The sequence below is a fragment of the Canis aureus genome, chromosome 5, assembly GCF_053574225.1.
Source record: "Canis aureus isolate CA01 chromosome 5, VMU_Caureus_v.1.0, whole genome shotgun sequence".
Taxonomy (NCBI): domain Eukaryota; kingdom Metazoa; phylum Chordata; class Mammalia; order Carnivora; family Canidae; genus Canis; species Canis aureus.
Window position 1 is genome coordinate 47,589,978 of NC_135615.1, and position 26,434 is coordinate 47,616,411.

General features: G+C 36.4%; 1 protein-coding gene, 1 long non-coding RNA gene and 1 pseudogene across 10 annotated transcripts in view; 2 read left to right on the forward strand and 1 right to left on the reverse strand.

The window, feature by feature from the left end:
- PDE4D (phosphodiesterase 4D) overlaps positions 1–26,434 on the reverse strand; it is a 1,385,565-nt gene that overhangs the window by 956,788 nt on the left and 402,343 nt on the right. The gene's annotated exons all lie outside the window — the stretch shown is intronic.
- LOC144314129 (uncharacterized) overlaps positions 1–26,434 on the forward strand; it is a 107,397-nt gene that overhangs the window by 26,385 nt on the left and 54,578 nt on the right. The gene's annotated exons all lie outside the window — the stretch shown is intronic.
- On the forward strand, positions 1,299–4,788 carry LOC144314121 (short coiled-coil protein pseudogene; annotated as a pseudogene).

The following is a 26,434-nucleotide window of genomic DNA, read 5'->3' on the forward strand; positions in this document are numbered from 1 at the left end:
CACCGCCAACACTCTCACATCCCCCACCCCAAAAAGTAGCTGATTCTTGTCTTTAATGTATTCTGGTGGTGGACCATTTCAAGTTCATCATTGAGAAGCACATACTAATGGTGAATATTGAATACTTTTGTGTAATTAATAGGACCAAACATCTCTCCCCCTTTATCTCTGGAGCTGTATTAATGGCAGCTATCTTCCAGCTGTGGTTTTGTCAAAGATTCCAGTTTAGATATCTAAAGCCTGGATACAATAGCTTGAAAAAGTCATTATAGGACTGGTTTTGGCAGTTTCATTTTCCTTAAAAAGAGCTCCTTTTCCAAGACCAACTTAACTTAGAAGATGGAGTAAAACATTTCTTCAGACAGACACTTCTGCTATCTCCACTCCCCCTAGGTTCCCTCTAATCCTCTAAAAAACAATAAAGTCACCAGGTTTATTGAATTCCTATAACATGAAAAATATTGCAGTAGGAAAAATGGGAAATTAATTGAAGATATGGAGAGTGCCTAGACTCAAGAATTTTACAATCTTTTAGATAGGTCTTCAAAGTTCTTCTTTTAATGGTAATCTACTAAAAAAGTGTGCCAATCCACTATAGCTAGAACTTTCTGCCATATTTACTTATGGATTCTCTTCTGTTAAAGCAGAGATGCTCCTGAGAGCATTCCAGCTCTCTCAGAAGTCATCATGCCTTGTGATACCACAGCACCACATATGGCTGCAAAGATAACAGCATCCACCACCAGTGTGTTCCTTTGCCTGTGCTGGCCCCCCATTGCTATTTGGTAATTACTGATCTCCTCAAGTGACTCTATCATATGCCACATAGTGATTATTCCAATTTGTTCCATTTTCCTTAGGCTCTTTTGTTTCCCTGGTCCTCTAGCTAGTAAGGTATTTCTTTCTGTCCCAAGTGGAAACCACTAACAACATATCCTCCCTTTTTCTCTTTCAAAAAAAAGTAATTCCTCATGTATCTTCAGCTCATTCCCTTTCCTCTGATGCTGATTTCTCCGTGCACCTGACCTGTGACCAGCTCAGAGACATTTACACTTCATTGAATGTCCCTTTCTCTCTAGCACAGAGAGGCTGCATGGTGGAGTGGTTAAGAGCAAGTCCCTGGAGCTAAACCTTCTGTTTTTTTTTTTTTTTTTTTAATCTTGACACCATTGCCTATTTGTATGACCTTGGGCAAGTTATGTAACTTCCAGTGCCTTAGTCTCCTCACTCCAAATATAAATAATAATAGAAGTACTTCTCCCACAGGTGTGTTATGAAGATTAAAGTAGTTAAAGCATTTAGCACACTGTCTGATACATAATAAGTATTCAAATATCATTAGCCATTACTTCCTTCAACTTTCCTTAAATTTTTTCTCTACCTCAGCCATTTTCTTAATTCTTACATGTCTGTAAGCAACTGTGCTTTTTGTCTTCATTACTTCAATGCCAATCTTCTTTTGAAAGAGTGGTTAATACAGCGAAACTTACTTCCTCACGCATTAACTCCTGGTAAATTCAGCTGCAGGCCCCACACCAATAATACCTTAGAATTTGTTCAAAAAAAAAAAAAAAAAGATTTTGAGTTCCAGAGGCCTCTATTTGTTCTTATTTTTTTTCTTTTCTCCACTGACCACTGCTCTTATTTTAAACATTTTTTCCTACTTCACCTGCATTACTCTAGATGCTCCTGATTTTCCTCTTACTTTCTAGACATTTTTTCTCGGGTTCTCTGGGCCTTTCCATCCTTCCACTCATAATTCAAGGTATTCTCTGAGATTTGGCTCTATTTTTCCTACATCTATGTTTCTCACACTGGGATGCACTGTAAGGCTGCTCAGTGACCAAAAGCATATCTACAGCCTCAGGAAGAACAAGGTATGTTTGACCATCTTGGGCCATCATTGTGTTAGTACACTTGGCTAAAGCGCCCTTAGACATAAGAAAAATCCTACTATTCCAGGTCAGAAAATTTTTTTAACCTGCCAAACAAAACAAAACAAAACAAAACAAAAAAACAGGGCACCCCGGGTGGTTCAGTGGTTTAGCGCCACCTTCAGCCCAGGCCCTGATCCTGGAGACCAGGGATCCAGTCCCACGTCGGGCTCCCTGCATGGAGCCTGCTTTTCTCTCTGCCTCTCTCTCTTTCCCATGAATAAATAGAATCTTTAAAAAAATTAAAAAAAAACAAAAACCATGCACTGAATGATTGGAAAGTGTGGTACCTTACAGTTGTTGCAGAACCAAGTGTCACTATCACTACAACCAAATCAAGGTGAATGTATGCACTGCCATGATCACAGATGACATAAATAACTCCTGACCCTAGGACTAATGCTTCTCTAAAAAAGTAGGTCATTTTTTGGAAAAAAAAATTGTCTTTTTTAAACAAACTAGTGTGTTTGCTTAATATCATTTTAGATTAAGCACACACAAACACACACGCCACCATTGGCTCCCATAAACTGATTAAACTTCCTACAAGAAGTGTATTTGGACAAAGGTTCTATTTACAAATTTGAAACTATGTTTAGTTAAATATTCCCTTGAAGTTAGTCTGAAAACAGGAACAAGTCTAAGATTCTGACTTTAGAGAACTAAGTGCCACTCTCTATTTGTTTAAAATATATATTTATTTTAAATGATAATTTCAGTTGGAAATGCTGAGAAATGGTCCCAAACAGTAATGTTTGGAGCAAACGATTATAAGTGATACAAATGCAAAAGATAACAAGGGAAATGCAGAATAATCTTGAAGCAGAGGGTATATCACAGGGAATTTGATAGCTCAAAACAACACAGCAATAGTCCCCACAACAAGGGAACTCAAAGGGAGCACTGCAGCTGGTCACAAATTTGTAAGGTGTATTTTGATACTCATGTAAAATATAAGTTTTTAATCACCGTGGAGATGCAAATGAGCCTGACCTGATAGGCACTGAATGGAAAAATCCTGAGAAATAGCTCCATGAAAATATCTCATTGCATATATAATGTTTAAGACAATTTTGGAAACAGTTTGAAAGTTAAAAAGCAAGAGAGAAATCCTGGCTTTGAGGAATGCTTAAAAAACAAACAAACAGAGAAAAAAAATTACTTGAAGTATCATCAAAGCTAGCTTCAGAATCACTGTGGGAGGCATAGCTCCTGAGATGAGGGCCATTTGAGGGAGCATGGCAGGGTGGGGCGGGTTGAATCTGTTTTAACTCAAAAAGAGGCAATCAAGATGACAAAGTGTATTTTTACAAGGAAAGGCATTATTGAATAATCAAGAATCTGAAAATAAATTGGATTTTTACCTAATATCCTATAGGGTGAAAACACAGAAATGAAAGATAGCATCACTTTATTAGTCATCTACACTGATAATGTAGTCTGTCAAAGCCTGTGACTTGCCAGGGTACTTGAAGGTAAAACTGGTGATAAAATTTTCAACAAGATATAAGGATCTTAGTTAGCATGGTATTAAGTAGGAAAAAATGTTGGACTCAAATCTCTTAGGCAAACCTTTGAATCACTAGTATGCATCAAACACATGATGGCCCTGACTGCTTCAGCAACCAGTGATTTTATTCACTCAACAAAAAATAGAGGTGGGGATCCCTGGGTGGCTCAGCGGTTTAGCGCCTGCCTTTGGCCCAGGGCGCTATCCCAGAGTCCCGGGATCGAGTCCCACGTCAGGCTCCCTGCATGGAGCCTGCTTCTCTCTCTTCCTGTGTCTCTGCCTCTCTCTCTCTCTCTATGTCTATCATCAATCAATCAATCAATCTTTAAAAAAATATAGGGGCTCCTGGGTGGCTCATTTGGTTAAGTGCCTTCTGCTGGTCATGGTCTCAGGGTCCTGGGATCAAGCCCCACGTCGGGTTCCCTGCTCAGCACAGAGTCTGCTTCTTGCTTCTCTCTCTCCCTCTGGTGCTCCACCTACTTGTGCATGCTTTCTTTCTCTTTACTCCAAATAAATAAATAAAAATCTTAAAAAAGTATTTTTGAGGCCAGTCAGGTGTTGCGGCCTGAGGTGTCCTCCCAACCCCTCCCACTCAGCTCCTCCAAAGGCAGACAATTCATCAAGGATTTTATATCCAAGACCCAAAAGTTTGTTAACCAAGATGATGAATGCCAACATGGATGCAGTTGATGCTAAAAATCAAGTGGAACTGGAGGAAAAGGATGACTTATTAATCAAGTGTTGAAACTTCAATGTACTTGAAGATCTCTCTGCAAAAGTAGATGCAGTTAAGGAAGAAAATCAGAAGTTAAAATCAGAAAACCAAGTTCTTGGACAATATGTAGAAAAACCTCACGTCAGCTTCTAATGTTTTACAAACTACGAACACAAAAAGCAAAAGAAAGTAAGGGATTGATACCCCTTCTGTTTTATGGAATTGCTGGTGATCTATCTTTCTTTAAAAGCTGGATAGAGGGCAGCCTGGGTGGCTCAGCAGTTTTGTGCGGCCTTCAGCCCAGAGTGTGATCCTGGAGTCCCAGGATCGAGTCCCACGTCGGGCTCCCTGCATGGAGTCTGCTTCTCCCTCTGCCTGTGTCTTTACCTCTCTCTCTGTCTGTCATGAATAAATAAAATCTTAAAAAATAGAGAAATAAAAGTTGGATAGATTCAAAAGTTATACTGCTTTTGTTTATGGTTTAATTGAATATTTATGAAGATAACGTCAGATCTAGGAAAAATTAAGAGCATAATAGAAGATTTACATGAGTTTGTGTATTATATGTTAGTCTAGGACAACATGCAAATGTATCATAGAAACTTTATAATTAGAAATGCATTTATATATGAAACCTGAAAATGAATGTTTAAAAAAAATTTTTAAAATAAAAAAAAGAAAATGAATGTTTTATCAAATTTGCTTTGATTTATAGGGTTAGCACTGTCTTTATTCATTTATATATTTTTTAGCACTGCCTTTTGTTATAGGCATAGTAAGAGATACAAGAAAATATCCACTGCATTGTGAAAAATGACCAAAATCATATACTGAACACACAGCTTTCTATACTCTGTGCACCATTTTGCATTTTCTTCATTCACTTACCTTTCCATTTCCCTTCCCCTAAGGAAAAAATTGGCTTCACATTTGTACAAGTAATTTTAATAGTTAATCATCTGTGAAAGTAACCTGAGCTTGAATTGTTTAAAGTTAACCAAAGTAAGACACTTTCTCAGTTAGGGCTTGTCATAGTAATGAGATAGGATTGTTGGTTTCTCTTTAATCAATTGAAAACAGAGGCTATAAATATGAAGATTTTTCTTTGCAACTAAATTGTCAGATTGGGAAGGTTTGTTGTCAAAAACTTCCCTTTGCATAAAATAACCCACTTGGTGTCTGAAAAAAATGAGCTCTAGTTATATGTTTGAAATAGAAAATTTTGAGAAAAATAGAAATAAGATGGGGAAAGTACTTGGCATACAGTAGTAAGCAACTCCAAATGTTTTTACTCCAGATTTATGTGATCCCTGGCACAGACTAGATCTTTTGGGGATATATATGTGAAAGTAGATTAAATATGACTAAGCCTATGTCAACCACATCTAGAAGAGAACAGTTACAAAGAGTTTCGTCTCAAGGTTTATTTGTATTACCCAGCAAATCAACTTCTGGAAAACTGCTTTAGAGTGCACTATCAGAATCATGAATAAAATGGGCAAGCTTTACATGCATATTAACTGATATTCTCAGTATTTTCTCTCACTGCTCCTCCCAGAATTTTCTGTAAACCTAATTATTTGGTTTGCAGGGTATTAGTCACTGTTGTGCAGTTTCTAAAAATTTGGTTTGTTGATTCCATTTGGTAAGAAAATTGGTATCAGAAGAATGTTAAAATGTTAAATAGGAAAGGAGATTCACTAATATAGTTTGGTTATTAAATTTGGGCTACTTTTAATCATGCCATATTGTGTAAGATTGGATGAATGACTTGAGCTGGATGAATATAATAGTAATACAATTTTTTTTCAGAAAAAAAATATATACATATTTGAGCTCTCTTTGCACCTAATGCTATCCTAGATCCTGGGAATTTCACCCTGGATAAAGTAGACATAGTTTTATCCTTAGAATATTTACATTTGCCAAGAAACTGCTTCAAAAATTTTTGTTTGTTTTATTTTCCTTGATTTTTCTCAGGGCATCCAACAACTTAGTAAAACTAGATAATTTTGCAAAATGCAGCATTTTTAATGTTCATTATTTTAGATAAAATTGTAATAAAATAAGAGAATAAGAAAGCTTATACTACCACTAGATGCATTCTTGCTCAAGCAAACAAAAAACAGTATTCCTAGAGTTTTCTAATTCAACCACAAATTATTTCCTTGGGAATAAAAAAGCCATCATAATTTTTAAAAAAATCCTAAGTATTATTAGTTCATTTATTTTTCCTACTTCTAACAAATTGGGTCACATGGGATTATGTATTGATCCAATTTCCCCCCAAGGTCTGAACACCCTCATTCAACCATTTTTAGGTAAAATTGCGGTGATGGTTTTCACAGAGTGTGACAAATTATAACATAGTATAGAAGTTTGGCTAGTTGAATGGAGATGTCATAATGTGAATAATTTGAGACTCCCCTTATTTACATGTGACAAAAATGACAGCATCAGTCTCAAAAAAGATCATTATTTGTATTTCTTAATTGAAAATGCCCTTTTTTACTATTTCCATGGGAGTATAAAAAATAAAAAAAAAAAACCTAGCCAGTGGATCAGAAACTCTTTTTATCCCTTACTAGGCAAGTAGACAAGTGAGCCAACAACTCAGCAAGTAGATGAAGTCATTGAAATTTTTGGCAAGAATGGCCTGACAACATGGCATTATGTTTCCATTTGTGATTCTGGCTTGTTTCTCCTATGGGATTCCCTATATACAGCTCATTAGTGCCTTTAAAAATTATTTGAGTGCCCACATGTATTTGTGAATTTGCTTCCAAAGAATAAGGCAACACCAAGAAGAAAAAGTACAGATAAGCTAAACTCAGTGGATGTGATTTGCTGTCTTTAATTCACTCCAATTCATATGTGAAAGTGATAAATTCAATGGATAAAATTTCAGGCCTTATCTTTTGGTTATCACTTTCCCTCAACGTCTACATGAATTCATGACTGATGAGTCATTCTCTTCAGCTGTTTTCCCAGTTTTTATTTCTGGCCCCTATACAACCCATTTTCCACACAGCAGGCAAAGAAATCATTTAAAAATCTCCATCAGATCATTAATCACCTTGTTTAAAGTCCTTGATATTTTGCTGGGGCATTTAAAACAAAATCTACTTTGTGGCACAGTCTGCCAGGCCTCTGCTCATTCTTTCAATTCATTTTGTACCATAATTCCCTAGACCTCTTTTTCTTCTCTGTAGTAGCTTCCTTATATCCAAAGGTCTTTACACGTGCAGTATTTTTCTCAGGTCACTTCTCCCCCAAGTGACCACCCCCGCCCAAGCCTTAACTCAGCTGTATCCTCCTAGTTATTCAAAAGCTACTTTAACCATATCATCTCACCCCCCACCACTCTAAACTTCATGTTTTACTTCCATCATAGTACTTATTTTCTGAACTATCCTATTTTTTTTAATTACTTGCCTGTAATCTGTTTCCCTCTCACTATACTGTAAGCTCCAAGACAGGCTTTATTTCAATCATAGGCATATCGCTAGTGTCTGAAATGGTGTCTAGTATAGACTGGGTACTCAGCAAAGAATTGTTGATTAAGTAGATGAATATAGCAGAATCTTGCCCATTAATGAATGAATCAGGAAGAAATTTAAGCATGATTAGATAACAGAGTAGAATACAGAATCTACACATTTAAAAAATAAAACACACGATTACTAAGGAAATGTTGCACTTTGTTTTTTTTTTGTTTTGTTTTTTTAAGATTTTATTTATTTATTCATAGAGAAACACACAGAATGAGAGAGAGAGGCAGAGACACAAGCAGAGGGAGAAGCAGGCTCCATGCAGAGAGCCTGACGTGGGACTCAATCCAGGGTCTCCAGGATCACGCCCCGGGCTGCAGGCGGCGCTAAACCGCTGCGCCGCCAGGGCTGCCCAGAAATGTTGCACTTTGAACTATGCCTCCAAATAATCTGGATTAAAAATTTAGTCTTCTCTGTTATTCTGGATATGTGAATATGTTGGAAAATTCTGATAATCTGTGCTCTGTATTCTATCCCTGATAATATCATGTCCTCAACGGTTATTAACTTCTAAGCGGAGAATCCTTAAATATTCCTCTCGGTGTTCATGCTCTGTCTGCCCAAACACATCATCGTTCCTCAGAGACAGATCCTCTTTCTCTGTTCCTTATTTTAGTCAGGCTGGTACCATCCCAGGAATTCTCTTTGTCTCTTTCCTCTATCTTCTGTATTTCTTCCTTTCCTCTCAACACGCACATTGGCATATACTTCAAATCTGACCCTTTGTTTCTATATCCACTACCAATGTCCCTCATTGCTTGCTAAATTATTGTTAAATGTTTCTAAATGGTCTTCATTGGTATAATTGTTTCCTCCCTTCAATCCATCTGTCCCTAAATCATAGCTTTGTTCATTTCACTCAACTCAAAACTTTCCATGGTTGCCAATGACTGCAGAAAGTAATCCCAATCTCCGAGCATAAAAATGAGCACCCTCATCCCTGGGTGGCGCAGTGATTTGGCGCCTGCCTTTGGCCCAGGGCGCGATCCTGGAGACCCGGAATCGAATCCCATGTCAGGCTCCCGGTGCATGGAGCCTGCTTCTCCCTCTGCCTATGTCTCTGCCTCTCTCTCTCTCTGTGACTATCATAAATAAATAGAAATTTTAAAAAAATGAGCACACTCCATAAAATGCCCCTGACAGATGTTTCCAGTTTCTAGTTTATAATCCTCAGCCACCCCCTTTCCTCCAACAAATCTTTGCATTAAAAACTCTCCATGACTCAACATTCTACCAATAGCCTCTGTATTTTTGTCACCACTGAGCTTTGCTCTCTATATTATCTCTACCCAGTATGCCCTTCCCATGACCTCTGCATTCTGGACACTTAACACAGGTTGAATTTGCCAAGTAAATAAACCCCTGTCCTTCTTTCAAGGCCAAGCCTATGACAACTTCTCCATGAAATCTACCCCAATACCTCCAGTCAGATTACTCTCTCCCTCCCCTAAGCTTCTATTGTACTTGATAGCTCTATCTTAGTATTTTAAGAATACTCTGCTTTCCAATATAACTGGTTCGGTACATAACTGTCCTTCCCAGTAAACTGAAATTTTTATGATGGCTAGGACTATTGCCAATCCATGAAGAATTCTTCCATAGCACAGATGAGGTTAAGTGAAGGTGACTGTTGAAGTCAAGATGAGGATACAGTGTTGTGGAGGTGGTGGTAAGAAGGTAAGGTGGTGAGGATGTGGTACATGAGGTGAGCTGTGTGTGATGGTAGTGGTATGGAAGTCCCAGCATTATCCTTGGTGATGTGGAAATATTTCACACTGTGAATTATATTTTCCACGTTTGACTACCAAAATCCTGAATCAATCTAAATGTGGGCACCAAGCTGCTCTTAGAACATAAAGTGAGGTTATATAATCATCCCAATCATCATCCATTAATATCTAAAGCACTTGGTGGAAGCCTTGGGCAAAAATAAAGAGCAAATAATCTAATTAATTCCTCTGTCCTAAAGCCCTAACTGCACAGACTTCCCTTCAATAACCATGAGCCAAACTGTACTCAAAGAATAGGTTGATATTGAGGATCAGAAGAGCTGAAAACTGTAAGTTTTGCAGCAAAACATTTGTTCCCATATTCAGATGAAAAATAATGTCTACTCAAATTTGGAATCTACATAAACTAAAACTAAAACAACTATATAATTTTTCAAATAAATATGGTCCACAATCCTATTTATAGATAATGTGGCATATTAAAATCCAATGCTTTTGTCGAAATTATTATAAAATAATGTAGAACATAAACATTTAATGGACAACTCCGAGTCCTTTACATTTTATTTCTGAAAAAGAAAATATTTCCTTATATTCAGAGATATGTATCTTCCTTGACATCTTTAGTATCTTTTGAAATTTATTTGGGGAAGCAGGTAGGAAGATTATCAACCATGATTAAAGAAACTCTGCTTTTTATTCCATAGATACCAGAAGAAACCTTTTAACAAACATTAATTATAAATAAAATTTTTTAGTGTGTTTCATGTAGCAAATAGATCTTAAAGGAAATTAAACATTACAGGGGCTATTTCCTTCCCTCTATTTCTCTAACCTATCAGTTCCCACCACATCCTGACATTGTACGTAATTCAAAATAAGAGTAATGAAAATACAGAAGCCAAAAAACAAAACAAAAAAAAAATGGAGCAAGCCAACAGGCTGCTGCAGAGATTCAGAACAGCAGTACTGAGAAACGCAGGGATAATTGACATGTACATTCTTCCTCTAAATCTGTGTTTGAGTCAAAACCAAGTATATTTCAGTCAGCTCACTCTGCCTCGTGAAAAAAGAAAAGTTTATGTATGCTCTTTAAATCTAACTTCTTACCTGCTGCTAAACCACTGAGCTTTTTAAGTGAAATTCCACATTTAAAAAGTGTGATATTTATAGTAATACTAAAATACTCATCCAAATTATGCCAAATCTGGATCTATAATGAGGATAGATAAAAGCAAAAAGTATATCAAACAATAAGAGAGGGAAATTGTATGTCATTCACTACCAGTTGCAATAACTGGAATTATGTAGTCCTTAGACAAAATGCTCAAAACCGGATATAATTGCATATATAAGAAATATACTATATACTAAAAGTGAAGTTAAAGCAAATTGTAAGTAATAATAAAAATCACCTTTACTTTCTAGCTATTATCTAAGGAAGTGTTTTATTATCAGCTAGTTAGTGAAAGACATTATAAATGATCTTTTTAATAGAGCTTTGGAAATAGAATTTGGTAATTCAGAGACATACAGTAAAATCTTATTATAGATTAAGCTGTATTTAAGAAATATGATGACTCTGATGAATATAATGGCCAAAGGAACTAATGATTTATTGGAGAGAATATAAATCTATTCTTAGGCTGTAGTAAGTTGACATTTATTCATTTCATTTGGTAAATGTGTACAGTAACACTGAATAATTCAGGCTTTTTACTTTGGTAAAACTTAACCTCATAATTTCTACTTCTCTATCATGTTCTTATCTGTAGAATTACAGTATTTTTAATTTCTCGCTGATGACATCAAAACACTCTATTTTCTGAGCCATTCCAAAACTAAAAAGGGTAAGACAGTGTATACTCATTTGTTCTCAATGAAAAAGATGCTCATTCCCATAATATGTTAGTTTGGTATCATACAGAACACACTGTGAGCTTTAGAATAGTACAGACATGTGTTCAAATTGCCCCCCTTCTAGGGAAGTCATTTAACCTCTCTGAGCTGGATCTTCTGAGCTGGTATAGTATGGATAATTTACTGTATAAGATAGTTTTGAGAATCGAATGAGATAACATATGTGAAGCACCTGCCATATAGCTTTCCACACAGCAGTCATTTAAAACATATTATCCCCACCCCTCCAGGCTACTTTGTCACAAGTCCTTTTTAGGTGAGCATGTTAAGCAAAAGATGGCACATAAGCTTGTTAAACTTTATTGCTATTCAGAATTCCTCAAACAGAAGAACTACATCTGTCTTTGAAATCCATATTGCATATTTTAAAGAAAGGCAGTTCTTCTTCTTCTAAAATATTTGTCTTTGCAGGTAGAAACTTAATATGTAATTTAAAGCAGAAAACTTCATTTAGCAACATTCTGTGAGTATGCCATAGTTGCTACTGCCAAATAAAATATCTGTGTATCAAGTCTCTGACTCCTATGACAGTGCTATTGTGATTAGAAATTATCTCCAGGTTTCCCAAAACAAATATCTAGGTAAAGGTCTGCCCAAAGTCTCTCCCTCCCAGTATACTTTTAACTGAGTTTATATCCACTGAGATCTACACATCACTGGTAAAGTGTCTCACTTTTCATCTGTGCTATTTTGGTGAAGCACCAATTTTCCTTGAGAGACTGTCAGCATTTCCTTTCACTGTCAAAATTCTCTTTGGTTATATACTGGGAACCAAAACATAAAAATCCTCAGCGATTTATCACCAGTGTTTGATAACTACCAGTGATCATTTCAGGTTTTGAAGAGTTTTGCAGTAGGAATTTCAAAGAAAAGACATTCAAACCTCTCTTACAAAGTTACTATTGATGGTTCTACATGAAATAGTTTTTCTTGGTTATCCTACCATTCCTACATTCAGGAACTCAAAACATACTCTAATAAAATAGTGAAGAAAATGGTAAATTTTATGTTGTGTATTTTTTACCATAATAAAGAGTAAATTATATTAGCTAGCTCTAAGATCTCACTAGTTAAGTAATTGTCATAAGCCTTAACTATTAATCTCAGTATTAGTTAATTTTACCCATCTCACAGGCTGAGGTGCCCTTCATTTTTTTTTTTTTTGTGCCCTTCATTTTTGATGACACCCTGACTACTTAGAAAGTCTGTCCCTTAGCATGTTGCAAATCCATGTGGGCTTTCTGGAGGGAAGCATTTTCACACCATCTGGATGAGTCGAAGGAACATGTCACATCCCAGTTATCAATACAACTTCTAGAAGTCATGTGGTGAAAGTACAGCACAGAGAGAAATTTGGCAATAGGCACATGGGATTAAAAATTTTTCTGATTTTCTCCACTAAAAGTATGTCTAGGGTATCATTCTTGGATGAAATAAAAATAATATATATTGTTATCTCACAATCCTTTTCATGAGTTATAGGTAAAGGACTACAAGGTTTCAAAGAAGTCTTAAGGCTACTTTCTTTACTAGCAGACTTTATCTTATAAACTGGTCTTTCAGAGGATACATAAGAATACTTTAGGTGGAGAAGATGTCAAAAGGGTAATATTGTGGGAGGGGTAGGAGTGGGTAAGAAGAGCCTATATGCAAAAACAAAAACAAAAATCATGTAGGTGAAGGAGAGTTTCGGGGGCTGGTTATGAGTTCAACTTTTAGAAATAGGGTTATGGATGGGAAATGTATAGGTTTCCCATTGCCTCCACAACCAATTACCACAACTTAGTGGCTTAAAACAGCACAGATTTATTCTCTTATACTTTGGGGGTCAGAAATCCAAAATAAGTTTTATAGAGCTAAAAGTAAGATTTTGGCAGGCTTGTTTCTTTCTGTAGATGCCAGGGGGTAATCTGTACATCTCATAGCTTCTAGAGGCTACCAACACTCCTTGGCTTGTGGCCACACCACACCAATTTCTACTTGTGCTGTCACAGTGCCTTCTTACATCTCTTACCTCTTTGTCTCTCTTACAAAAGGCCTATTTTGATTATATTTAAGGCCTCGCTGAATCATTGAGCATCCTCTCCCATCCCAAGATCCTTAAATTAATCATATCTGTAAAGTCCTTTTTGCCATGTAAGGTAATATATTCATGAATATATTAGAATATGGACATATTTTGGGAGCCATTATTCAGCCTACCATGGGAGGTAATAAAAGTTATGATAATATCTATCATTACTACACATAATTCATGACACTAGATGCTTTACATGCATTGCATCCCATAACTCTTTCTCTGCCTCTCTGCAATATGGCAATGATTAAAGATGATATTTAAAATATTTAAGAACTTGTACATCAGGGCATCGAGCAATCAGATTGGATTCCAGACATAGTCCTGGAGCCATCACAACTGTATAACCAAGAGAGTTCCACGTGGTCCCAGGAAAACATTCTGGAAAGCCATAATGTGCAAATGTCAGCCTACTGATTAAATTATCAGCCTGAGTAGTAGTTTACTGGGCACCTACTGGAGGCAGGGCCTCTGCAAGTCTTTTTTACATGCATTAACACAATTAATGCTTACTTTAAGTTTCTTGGAGAGAGACCGTTATCACTATTTTACAGATGAAGAAAATAAGGCTCAGAGCAATAAAATCACTTGCCCATGTTCATAGTGAGATTCACTGTGACAACCAGGAGCCAAATCCTGTGTGATTGTGATTTTCCTCTTCCTTCCATCAGGTTATACTGAGTCTTTTCAAAAATTAAATATAATAATATAATCTAGACATACCTAAGGATTGTCCAAACAATATGATGGTCTGTATAATGAATTAGATTCATGAAAATAATGTAGTGAGCCCTTCTTCAATGACAAGAGTTTAGTGTGGCCACCTCTGCTCTTCAGCAGAGAGGGTCTAATAATCATATCAAATGACTCACTCAGCTCTTGGGAAGGAAGAGCCCAGAAAGGCTCATTTCCACAACTGCATTGCAAAGGGCATCTAAGTGGTACCATGTGGGCCTCCCAAGCATGGGGCTTGGCACAAGAAAGTCTTTGGCTGTCTAATATCCCTACCACTGGCTTTTCTGCCAGTGCCACATATCATTCCCAAGATATTCAATCTAATTTTTAAAGTTATGCAGCAGTAAAATTAATTATATCCTTCTTAGTTTGCTTAGGCCTACAGAATTTAATAGCCACCAACAATATAAGACATTGACTGATGAGTTACAAAATAGAATTTGACTGGAAATATCACAGTCATCAACTCTCATCGTTACTTGAAAGTATCATATTCATTTTTGTTTGATATGCAACAAATGTATTTATGTGAACCTGACAGAATTTTTGCTAGTTTTCAAAGAAACTATGAGAAATCAAATGCAAAGTCATAAGATAAATACATATATTTCAAATCATGGGTTATCACTGCAGTCAGGTGCAAATGTCTTACTATTCATGCACATATTCTTATATGGACACTTAGCACATGATAATTTAACACACCTATCAGCACCTTCAAGGTATCACAAGGAAGTTCTCTTTTCAGCAACATCGGGTCCCCTGACATATGGTAATTCCTGTATTTGATAAAGAAGGGTATATGCTCATCAGCAGAGTGCATCACAGTAACTCAAACAGTGTGGCTGATGAGATAGGGAAAGGTGTTGGTAAATTTACACTGGCCATTAACCTAATCATTTATTCAACTTTCTCTGCAAACTCTCATGAATATATCCAAAAGGGAATATATATTCATACTTTAATATCTTGTTAAAAGAACATCGGGGAATTCAAAAAATTCTTGGAATTCTAGGGGGAAAAAATGAAGAAATCCTGTCTCCTTTATGACATAACACTGAAGTCAGTGTTGTTACCCCATCAAAGAGACCAAGCAAGAGCTTTTGTGGCCTAGTTACCCTCATGTCCTCACAGGCCTGGGTGCCTAACTTGCGTAAATGAATTCAATCCAGAAAATGATCCCCAACTTGGACACTTCAGGGTTTACTCAAACCAAACAGTGTTTTGTTTATAAATGGTCTTAGAATTTCATTCATTCCTTTAGGGTGAGGACAGGAAGGAGAGACACAGAGGACATGAAGCAGAAATCCAAAATGTATATACTATGTCTAAATATTTTAATTTATGATAAACCTTAATGTCATCTTTGGTTTCAAGGATGGAAATTCACTGTGAGGTATTATCTGAGGCCAGAAAAATCCAATGTACTTCAATTACCTGCATGCTACGTTAATTCAGATAGGATATTATTTAGGGTTTTCTGTCATAGTAAAAAACCAAAGCAGGAATATAATCATGTTAATGCCATTTTGTGGGTAGGGATGGGGAAAGAGAAAGCAATTATAAAATCCTAAAGCTTAGGGAGTCAGAGAATATTATAAGCATTATAAATTAAAATGTTTAGTGCCTACAAATTCACTTTTAATAGATGTAAAAAGTGTAGAACTAAAAAGCTTAGTTGAACATTTTTCCAAGCTATTCTCATAACATTTCAACAGAGAAATAAAGGATGAGCATTTTTATTTCCATTTTATAGGCAAGAGATCTTTACATAAAGTTTTAAGTTTCATAAATTGTCCCTAATTTGTCTTAGCTTAAAATTAGAGATTAATTTATAAATTTATCATTGGCTCTCACTAATAGCACATCTTCTACTCTAAGCCCATTTATTTATTCATTGATTTACTCATTCATTGGTCCTATTAATATTTATTATTACTATTTTGTGCCAATGGCTATGCTATGTCTCAAAAATTCAAGAGTGAACAATGCTCTCTGCCTTGATAAAGCTTCTAGTGAAAGGGAGAATACAGATTTTAGACAAATAATTCCAAAAACAATTAATTAAATTAAATGAATATTATAAAAGAGACAGCACATTCTGAAAGCACAGGACTCCTAACCTTTTTAGGTACATTAATTTTCACTTGAAGAAATCAAAGCTAGTACCAAAGTATGGAATATAAATGGCAAGATTTTATTCTGACATGTTTTCAGTCTTAAAGGGATTTCTTAAATACCACTAAAAGATCTTTTTTTATTTTATTTTAATTACAGTATAGTTAACATATAGAACACTACAATATCTTAAGATGACTACCTTTAGTATTATACAAATTGATACACAAAAGTTAAACAATCAAAATGAAATATAAATGATATATTATATCACCATTATTTTGAAGATTGAGGAAGAATTAGTAGGTTCCACATTTTTCTTGCAAGTCATACCTATTTTTTAAAAAGCCTATATACTATAATCATCTTGGCATGATTGTCTAAGATGTCTCTGACCCCGAAACCATGTAATCCTGTGTATTTAGTTTAATCCACACCAAAATAAATCTGTACAATTTCTGATTTTAAGACACTTTCTAGGCTTATCAAAAACCTACAGATGTCCTTTCTTCAGCAGTAAAATTATACCCTGAGGAATTATACCACTGTATTGAAGTTTCTTCATTGTCTTTTGGATGATGACAAACAACCAGATGCAGCACGATGGTGGTTCAGGCGGCCACACTTAATATCCTATACTATACTATACTATATATGTTGTAGAACATACTATATATGTTGGAACATACTATATATGTTGTAGAAAATAAACATACTATACTATATATACTATAGTATATACTATATATGTTGTAGAAAATAAACTCTGATTATATTTTAAGTGCTATATTTTATCATTCATTTAGAAATAGATTTTGAATGCCTAATCCACTCTATTCACCAAACCGCAAACAGGTCCTCTTTGAAGTTACCTGTCTTTACTTCTTGAAGTGAATTCCTTAAATTTCACAAAGTACAACACTGGATTCATTTACCAATCTGTAGCTTCTATCAGCCACAAATTTCCTATTTTATTAGGATCTAAGCATAATTCTCTTTGATTTTTTCTAATATAAAGACATAGTTCACCATACACACACACAGGAATCAATACCTCTTTTTTGGTACAAGTGTATTGTATAAAAGGACAAACGTGCTAATGTCACCAGCAGAACACAAGCTGCAGCCTGCTTTTTTCATAGTGAAGTGAGACGTCATCATCTGTCTTTACCCTCTCATCCATTTTTTTCTGTTAATAAAAGGTAAATGCTGATGAGCCTGCTGGGTGGCTGAAGACTCCACCTTTGGACACAGAATGACAATATCCTAATTAAAGTTGTGTACAGCTACATTCCATGTCATTTATTTTATTGTAACTTTGACCAAATGAATTAATCAGCTCTCATTTTGATTATATCCAACTATTACGCAGAGCCTTACACTTCATGGACATTTTATCCATGTTCTTAATCATTCAAATTGGCATTTAGGGTATGAGGTAATAAAAAGCAGAATGACCAATTATATATTATTGGTATAGGTGATATTATGTGTATGTTCATTCAAGACTAATGTCACCTTATAATGACCTATTTCACAATGCCAGAGTCAGTCCCTAAGTAATTTGTCAGATAATAAACACTGGCATTAACTCTCTCAGTACCCTAAATGTGCACTCTTGTTTCATTAACTTCAAGACATATGAGGTAATATTTTAAGCAATAAGGTGCTTTTAGCTTCTTTAACATTCCTACTTAAAATTAGATGAACCTGGAATTCTTTAATAACTGAAATTTCATAAAGAAAACTCCCTTCTCTCTATGAAGTAGAATACTTTATTTTAGCTGAACAAAGTAGGAACGCCTGGGTGGCTCAGTGGTTAAGCATCTGCCTTTGGCTCAGGTTGGATCCTGGGGGCCTGGGATCTAATCCCGTATCAGGCTCCCCATAGGGAACCTGCTACTCCTTCTGCCTGTGTCTCTGCCTCTCTCTGTGTGTCTCTCATGAATATATAAATAAAATCTTAAAAAAAAGAATAAAATAAAGTCTTAAAAATATAATTTAAAATAACAGAGGCCAATACATATACATATATATATATATACACACACACACACACACATATTGTCCCCTGTGTTATTTTATATATATACATGAATATGTATATTATATAGCTACACACAAAATATACATATATCTATGGTGTCTATATCCCACTGGTTTAAAAGTGAAAATGTTGGTTGGTGGTCTTGTGTTTGGCTTATTTCTATTTTTTTTAAGATTTTATTTATTTATTCATGATAGACCTAGAGAGAGACCCTGAGGAATTATACCACAGGCAGAGGGGCAGAGACACAGGCAGAGGGAGAAGCAGGCTCCATGCAGGGAGTCTGACATGGGACTCGATCCCGGGTCTCCAGGATCACGCCCTGGGCTGAAGGTGGCGCTAAACCACTGAGCCATCCGGGCTGCCCATGGCTTATTTCTTCTTAGAATTTTGTACCTATAATCATAATTCTTTACAGTACTTTTAGGGTACTGTTGTCCAGAGCTTCCCTTTCTGTTGGGAAAAAGATGAATCACTCTTGGTCACATCTTAGCCACCCGCTAAGAGCAAACCATACATAGGGGAAAGCATAGGCAACCAGAGACCCTTTTGTGCCTTGCCAGGACAAGGTTACAAACCTATTACATGGAATACAATTTTAATGGTAACATTTGAAAATAACCAAATTCTCAACCAAAGGATGCTCATTAAGACCATAGCCTTTTCGGGCAGCCCCGGTGGCGCAGTGGTTTAGCACCTCCTGAAGCCCGGGGTGTGATCCTGGAGACCTGGGATTGAGTCCCACGTCAGGCTCCCTGCATGGAGCCTGCTTCTCCCTCTGCCTGTGTCTCTCTCTCTCTCTCTCTCTCTCTCTCTCTGTGTGTCTCATGAATAAATAAAATTCTTAAAAAAAAAAAAAAAAGAAGACCATAGCCTTTTCGCTTTAAGTATTTTCTCCTAAATAAGCATATTTGGTTCTATATCAAATGTTATTCTCTTGCCTGGGTTATTTCCACCTACAGGAAACACACAAAACAAAACAAAATAAATTAAAACAAAGACTGTGGGGAAAGGGAGTAAGATTGGACAACTAACACATTCCTAAGACATTCTAAAATTTAGCTCTGTCCAGAATGCTACAATATTCATAGACGGCAAGAAGCAACTCAACAAATATAAAGAGGTAATTACAGTTGTGAAGTCATTATCAAGGAGTAAGAAGAGGGGGAAAAGGTTCATGTAGGACATCACAAAGATCAGTGGCATCAACAAATACAGTCATATATTCCAAACTGCCTATTATTTAGCTTTCTCAGAAGGCTAACAGCTCTTGGAGGGAAGGGACCATACACCTTTTGATTGAGTAGGATTCTCTTATATCATATTATAGACTGAAAATATCTGTTACATTTACTATCTTAAAAAAAAAAAAGCTGTAGTATAAAATCACAAAAAAATAAAACCTTAGTAGTCTACCAATGAAATTTCTGCTCACACAGAGGTACTTCCCTCTGCTGTTTCATGTAAGCTCCAAACACTTAGAAACAATGACACATTTGCATAGGAGTCTGTGCAGAGAGAGAGAACAAGGGGAAATCAGTGTGGCTAATGTCTTTAAGGTGTGCACACATCTCTGTAGTTCATTTCTCACACCTTCCTTCAAACCAAAGATAAATAAATTATAAAAACTGGTCTAGGGCAGGCCTGGTGGCTTAGCAGTTTGGCGCCGCCTTCAGCCCAGAGTATGATCCTGGGGACCCAGGATCAAGTCCCACGTCGGGCTCCCTGCGTGGAGCCTGCTTCTCCCTCTGCCTGTGTCTCTGTATCTCTCATGAATAAATAAACAAAATCTAAAAAAAAATACTGGTCTAAAACAACCCAGCCCAGTCTCCTTTCCAGTAACAATAATTGTATATATAAAAAACTGCATATATAGTATATCACACATGATGTATTATATATAATAAAATATGCATATATTGCACATATAAAAGTAGCTAGGTACCATGCCTTGTCCTAAGCACTTTCATATATTTTCTCACTTCATCCACATAATAACTCTTAGGCAGTAGAAAGAATTATCCATAAAAGATAAGAAAATTGAAAGAGCCTAAAGTTAGGTGACTTCCCCAAGGTGAACCAGTAAGTTGTGGAGCTAGGCCTCAAAGCCAGGAAGTTTGACCGCAGAGCCTGTGCTGTGATCCTCTACTCTATGCCATCCGCATCAAATACCACAGCATGGAGAGGGTGATAACAGAAAAAAGCAAAATCATTTACAAATGGGAAAAGAAAAGGTAAAAGTTTAACAATGAAACCAAGATGGAGGGGAGGTAAGAGATGAGAGGTAAAGAAGGGAAGAAAAGAGAAGTGAATAAAGACAATATACAAACACTAATAAAAGAAGGAAGTACCATGAACTTCCGTATCCTCGCTGTACAATTTTCCTAATGATACCATAGGGTGATAAGAAGCCCTTCAGTGGCTGCTCATTGCCTTTCAACTGATTTCAGTATAAAACCTGGGTAACTGCCATGTCAAAAACTTGTAAAAGTACCAATTTATGTATGAATCATATTCCGACTTCTCCTCCTAAAAAATGCCTGACTTCTTCATTGTCAGTAAAATACGGAGTCTTCCTTGAAGTCATCATCACTGCATTTTCTAGCTCAACTCAAAATACAAAAGATCACTGGCCTATATTAAATGTCTTTTCCAGGGTGGAAAAGGGTAGCTCAGTGGTTGAGCATCTGCCTTTGGCTCAGGTCGCAATCCTGGGGGTCCTGGGATCTAATCCTGCATCGAGCTCCTCACAGGGAGCTTGCCTCTCCCTCTGCCTGTGTCTCTGCCTCTCTCTCTCTCTCTCTCTCTCTCATGAATAAATAAATAAAAATCTTTAAAAAAAATAAATGTCTTTTCCAAATGAGGCTTATAGGCAATACTGAGAATTGGAAGCATGAACCCCCCAAATAGAAGTTTATACTGAAACTCTGCTCTATGTCTGTCATATATGAATGACAGAGAAAGAGGAGGAGCAGCAGCAGTGACACAATTCATAGAAAGTACATGGCCAACATCAGTGATCAGTGTGTGAATTTCCCCTGCAAGAGAGACAGCAGAGTGTTTAGATTAGGTGACTGTGCTGTAAGTGAGCTCTGAATAATCACAGATTCTTCTCATTCTATGATTCTATGTATCTCTAATTTGAAAGCACAATGATATATTCCAAAAGAGAAGTTAAGGGGCTCAAGTTCTGAGCTCTGCTCTCAATGTTTGGCAACTTACCTTATCTTTCTGGCCCGAGTTTCTGTCTCTTTAAAATAAAGTATCCTTTCCAGTTTTTAGACTATGACTTTTCATTTACAACTGCATTTGGTGGTCAACATTTTGCACATGCAAGCTGTCATGTGTGCACAGCAGCATACATGCATGTGTATGCAGACACACAAATTTCTACTTTGATATTATGACTTTCTATGGATGGGGAGAACTTACACCCATTTTATTAAAGTTCAGTGTTTATCTAAAGATTTCGTTGGATAGCACATTTAACATCTCACCAGAAAACCTTTCTTACATATATAAATAATTGTTTTAGAATTGAAATTTTAGCCATACTTTAAGATGAATAAAAATAGTGGGCTCAAAAAAAAAAAATAGTGGGCTCTTCTATGATAGAGATAGGTAATTGAATGACAGCTCATGCTTGATGAAAGCAAAGTCTTTGCACAGAAGAAATTAGAAACTAACGGACACTGAGATGATGACAGGAAAAGGTATGAAGGTGTTATGCAAGATTGAGATAGAGACTGGTAATCAATCCAGCAAATATCCAAAAGTTTAGAACTTGAAAAGTAACAAAACACAAGTGTTAGGATATGCTTATCTTCACATGCAGTCATGTGGGTCATCTGCAATGAGGCATCTGAAAGCTCATATGCCTTAGAGGCCTAAAGTATGTTGGTAGAATTTAGTCATGAGAAAACTTTAAAAGAACGTCATAAAATCAACAGAAATTGGCAACAAAAATTTTCCCAAAATGAAACTGAGGCTATAGATCCTCAAAAACCAGGAGGCTGGGGATCCCTGGGTGGCGCAGCAGTTTGGCGCCTGCCTTTGGCCCAGGGCGCGATCCTGGAGACCCGGGATCGAATCCCACGTCGGGCTCCCGGTGCATGGAGCCTGCTTCTCCCTCTGCCTGTGTCTCTGCCTCTCTCTCTCTCTCTGTATGACTATCATAAAAAAAAAAAAAAAAAAAAACCCAGGAGGGTAGTTTCTTGCCCCTTCCACGAAGAATATTCTACAGGACTCTTCTTCTGTCATGCATCTATTAAAATTTAGTGTTTCTAGGATCCCAGCCCACCTCTCTTTCACAGAATAAACTCATTCACTCTTACAGATTTAACAGCAGCTTATATCTGATTACTTCTATGTATGTACCTCCAGCTGCAACGTGTACACTTCAATGCTTACCAGTCTTTGCAGACTGTGTATCTCACAGGAAACTCAAAGGCAACATGCTCAAATTTAACTATCTTCCCCCTCAAACCAGCTCATGTTTTTTTAAGATTTTATTTTTAAGTAATCTCTGCACCCATCGTGGGGCTTGAACTCACAACCCCAAAACCAAGAGTCACATACTTCACTCAATGAACCAGCCAGGCTACTCTTGTCCTATTTTCTTCTCTCCCCACCCCCAACAGTACAATCATCCACCCAGGAAACCTAGCTAGAATTACAGACATCATTCCTGTCTCTCACTCTCAGCAACCAAAGAAGCAGCAAGTAATACTGATTTTTACTTTCTAATTTTTTAGATCTAATGTACCTTGCCTCCTTTCTGGCCACCTTTGGACAGGTTCTGAGGTCTTACTTTGGCTATTAAAACATTTTAATTTATCTTTTGCCTCTTAAACTTGTTTTTTGTGCAACCAACAGAGTAATCTTTGAAAAGCACAATTCCATCCATTTCTCTCCCTTGCTGAACATACTTCAGTATCTTTTGAGCCCTTTGAGCCCCTCCCACCCTGAGCATCACAACAGGATTATTAGTTCCTTTGGAGCTGATCCCTCTCAGCCAGCCCCTCTGGTTTATTTCTCATTGCTCCATGACGTATTGTTTTGTTTTAGCAACACTAAAATACTCAGATTCCTCCACATACCTGGCCTTAGCTAATATACCTGTGATTCCAATATGCACTCTTTGCCCCCCAAACCATGAAACCCTCCTTCAATCTATCCTTTATCAACCAAAATAAATCTTTCACATCTGTAAATAGCCAGCTCTGCTAATACCTCCTCTCAGAAGCGTTTCCTCATTCGCTTCCTCCTCAATAACCCTTTCCCAGCCCTAGGGTACTATCTCTAGCTTCCATTTAGAATATTATATTGCTCTTATTTTCTTATTTCTGGGCTGGTCTCTCTCACTAGCTAGCTGTGAGACCACTGAAGTCAGATTATTTGATGAGCACACTGTCTTCCACTCCATAAATACTGAGTTAAATAACTAACATAAAAATAATACCAGATTCCTAACTTCAGTGTTTTGTTCTTGGATTTAGATGAGGTCTGGATATAGGTACTTATAATGAAGGCCATTTTTTCATCTGAAGGGAAGGAGATGACATATTCACAAAGAAGTTAAGTTACATAATTCTCATTTCTAGGTTTGGAACACAGTATTACAACTGACTGTAATCATGTTGATATAAAATGTTTGTACAAGTATGACTGTTCTGGACAGAAACTTAGTAAGATTCTCCAAATCTGCTGTTTTACAGATTGTTGGGTTTAGATCCTCTGTTTGAAGTATAGAAAAATCACAAGGAAATACCCTACAACTGACCCTCAGTTAGCCAAACCCATGAAAAAGCAAGGGGCCAAAAGTTGATGTTTAAAGGTCACCTGAGGGCACCTGGGTGGTGCAGTCAGTTAAGCAACTGACTCCTGTTTCAGCTCAGATCATGATCTCAGGGTCCTGAGATTGAACCCGCCTTAGACTCAGTGCTCAGCATGGAGTCTGCTTGAGATTTTCTCTTCCTGTCCCTCTGCTCCTCCCACTTTTGCATGCGCTCTCTCTCTCAAATAAGTGAATAAATCTTTAAAATAAAATAAAATAAAATAAAGGACATTTGAAAAAGTGGTGAGATTTTAAAAGCTCCTGAACGTGTAACTAAAGCTCTGAGCATTTTAAGTGACGGTGATTGCTCTCACTCCTGTATCAGAATCATTAAAATTCCACTTGAGTATGATAAAAATGAGTAGTGTAATAAACTGTGGACACTCCTGGTTTTATTTTTATTTACTTTTTTGCATTTAATCTGCTGATTTTATATTATACTAAGAGAAGACAATTCTATAAGCAGTCTCCTAAACCAAAATAATGAAAAGTGAAGAAAGAAAGAAAGAAAGAAAGAAAGAAAGAAAGAAAGAAAGAAAGAAAAGGAAGAAAGCCTTCAGAGTTAAATGATAAATCCCCTTAAGAGTTATTTATCCTTTATAAAATATTCCTCTTTTTGTTTTGGGATTTTAGCACTATTATTGTGAACATTGTCTATCCAAATATATAAAGATATAAATGAAAGTAAAATCCTCAGAAAATGCCATCTATACTCTTAACTTGTTTCCTGGGGGAAGAAAAGATAAAATAAATAAGACCTACTAAAAAGTATTTCTATAAGAAGCTCTTTTATGGAATGAAGCTAACAGGGAACTGGTGAAAGATCATAAATGTTAGAATACTCCATAATAACATCTGCAAGGTTACTGTTAAAATACAATGAAGGAGTCTATATAGCCAGCCTCTTAATCCCCTGTAACATTTTAGAGACAAAAAGTACAAGCCAGGATTGCCATTAATATGATAGATAGATGCCATATGATAATACCATAATAGGAAAATCTTCCTTGTTTGTTTTTATGAAGAAAAATAAATTTCCAAATCACAGTTATTTATTGTTATAGAATCCTGAATGGTTACCTTAACTCATATCTTCATGTTGAAAAAAAGTGCACACACATACACACATATACATTTTATTGAACGGATGCCTTCCATATCAGTACACTGTTTCTAGCCTCTGTGGGAAACTAGAAACAACGATGAAATTAGAAATTCTACCTATCCTCATATTATCCAATATGTATAATTTTTTTCAATAAGAGTGTACTTCTTAAAAAAAAAAAAAGAATGTACTTCTTTTCTTCATGATACTGCAATGGCAGGTACATGGCATTATGCATTTGGCAAAACCCATAATACACTGAAAATTTTGCTACGAACTGTTCGCTTTTGTGTTGTGGGCATCTGAGAACATTAGTGGCAACTGTCTGTAATCTTTGCACCTCCTGGTTTCTTAAATTCTGCTAGCAGCCTTCCTAATTCCCTAATTCTGAGCTCTTGGGATAACTGCATAAGTTGATAATTATTTGTATCATATGCTGTCCTATGTGAAATTCCTAGAATATGGTTGTATATATTTATTATCTCTCCCATCACAGATGCCAGCAAAGGGGAGGAGAAATGTACAAAACCATAATGGTAGTAAGGAACAGGAACAGTCATCAGAAAACAGAAGATTTCAACAAATGAAGGCGCTAAGACAGATAAAGTGATACTTAATGAAACAGTAAAATAAACCACAGTTTGAAGTGCCTAAAAGGGATATAAATGAGGGAGAGAGAAATTGAGATTGCCTTGTCTAACCAAGATGGTTTAGAAATCCAAAACGTCAAGTACAGTGAAGTCAGGAAAGAGGACAGAAGTGAAAAGAAGAACTGATAATAAACGTTTTCTCTAAGTCTCTAAATCTAGAAGGAGTCACTACCCATTCCAGGTGTTATGTCTTACTGCAAGAGGGAAATATTCGAAGACCCTTCACTAAAAGCAAAAATTTCACTGATATAAGTAAATAAAGGGAAATACTAATAGCTCCACATGAAAGATCTCCATAATCTGGCATGTTCTGATCATCCATCAAACCATTAATTCAGCACCATCACCCTAAAGCAAAATGCAAGTCAGAGTTCATTCAGCTTTCCATCCCTTGAACTTGAATAAAGGAAGACCATGGCTCATCAGGCATCTGAAGAAAACCTGCCTTGAAAGAGACAAAGGAGAAAAAAATGAAAAAAAAATAAAAAAAAGAAAAGAAATGAAAT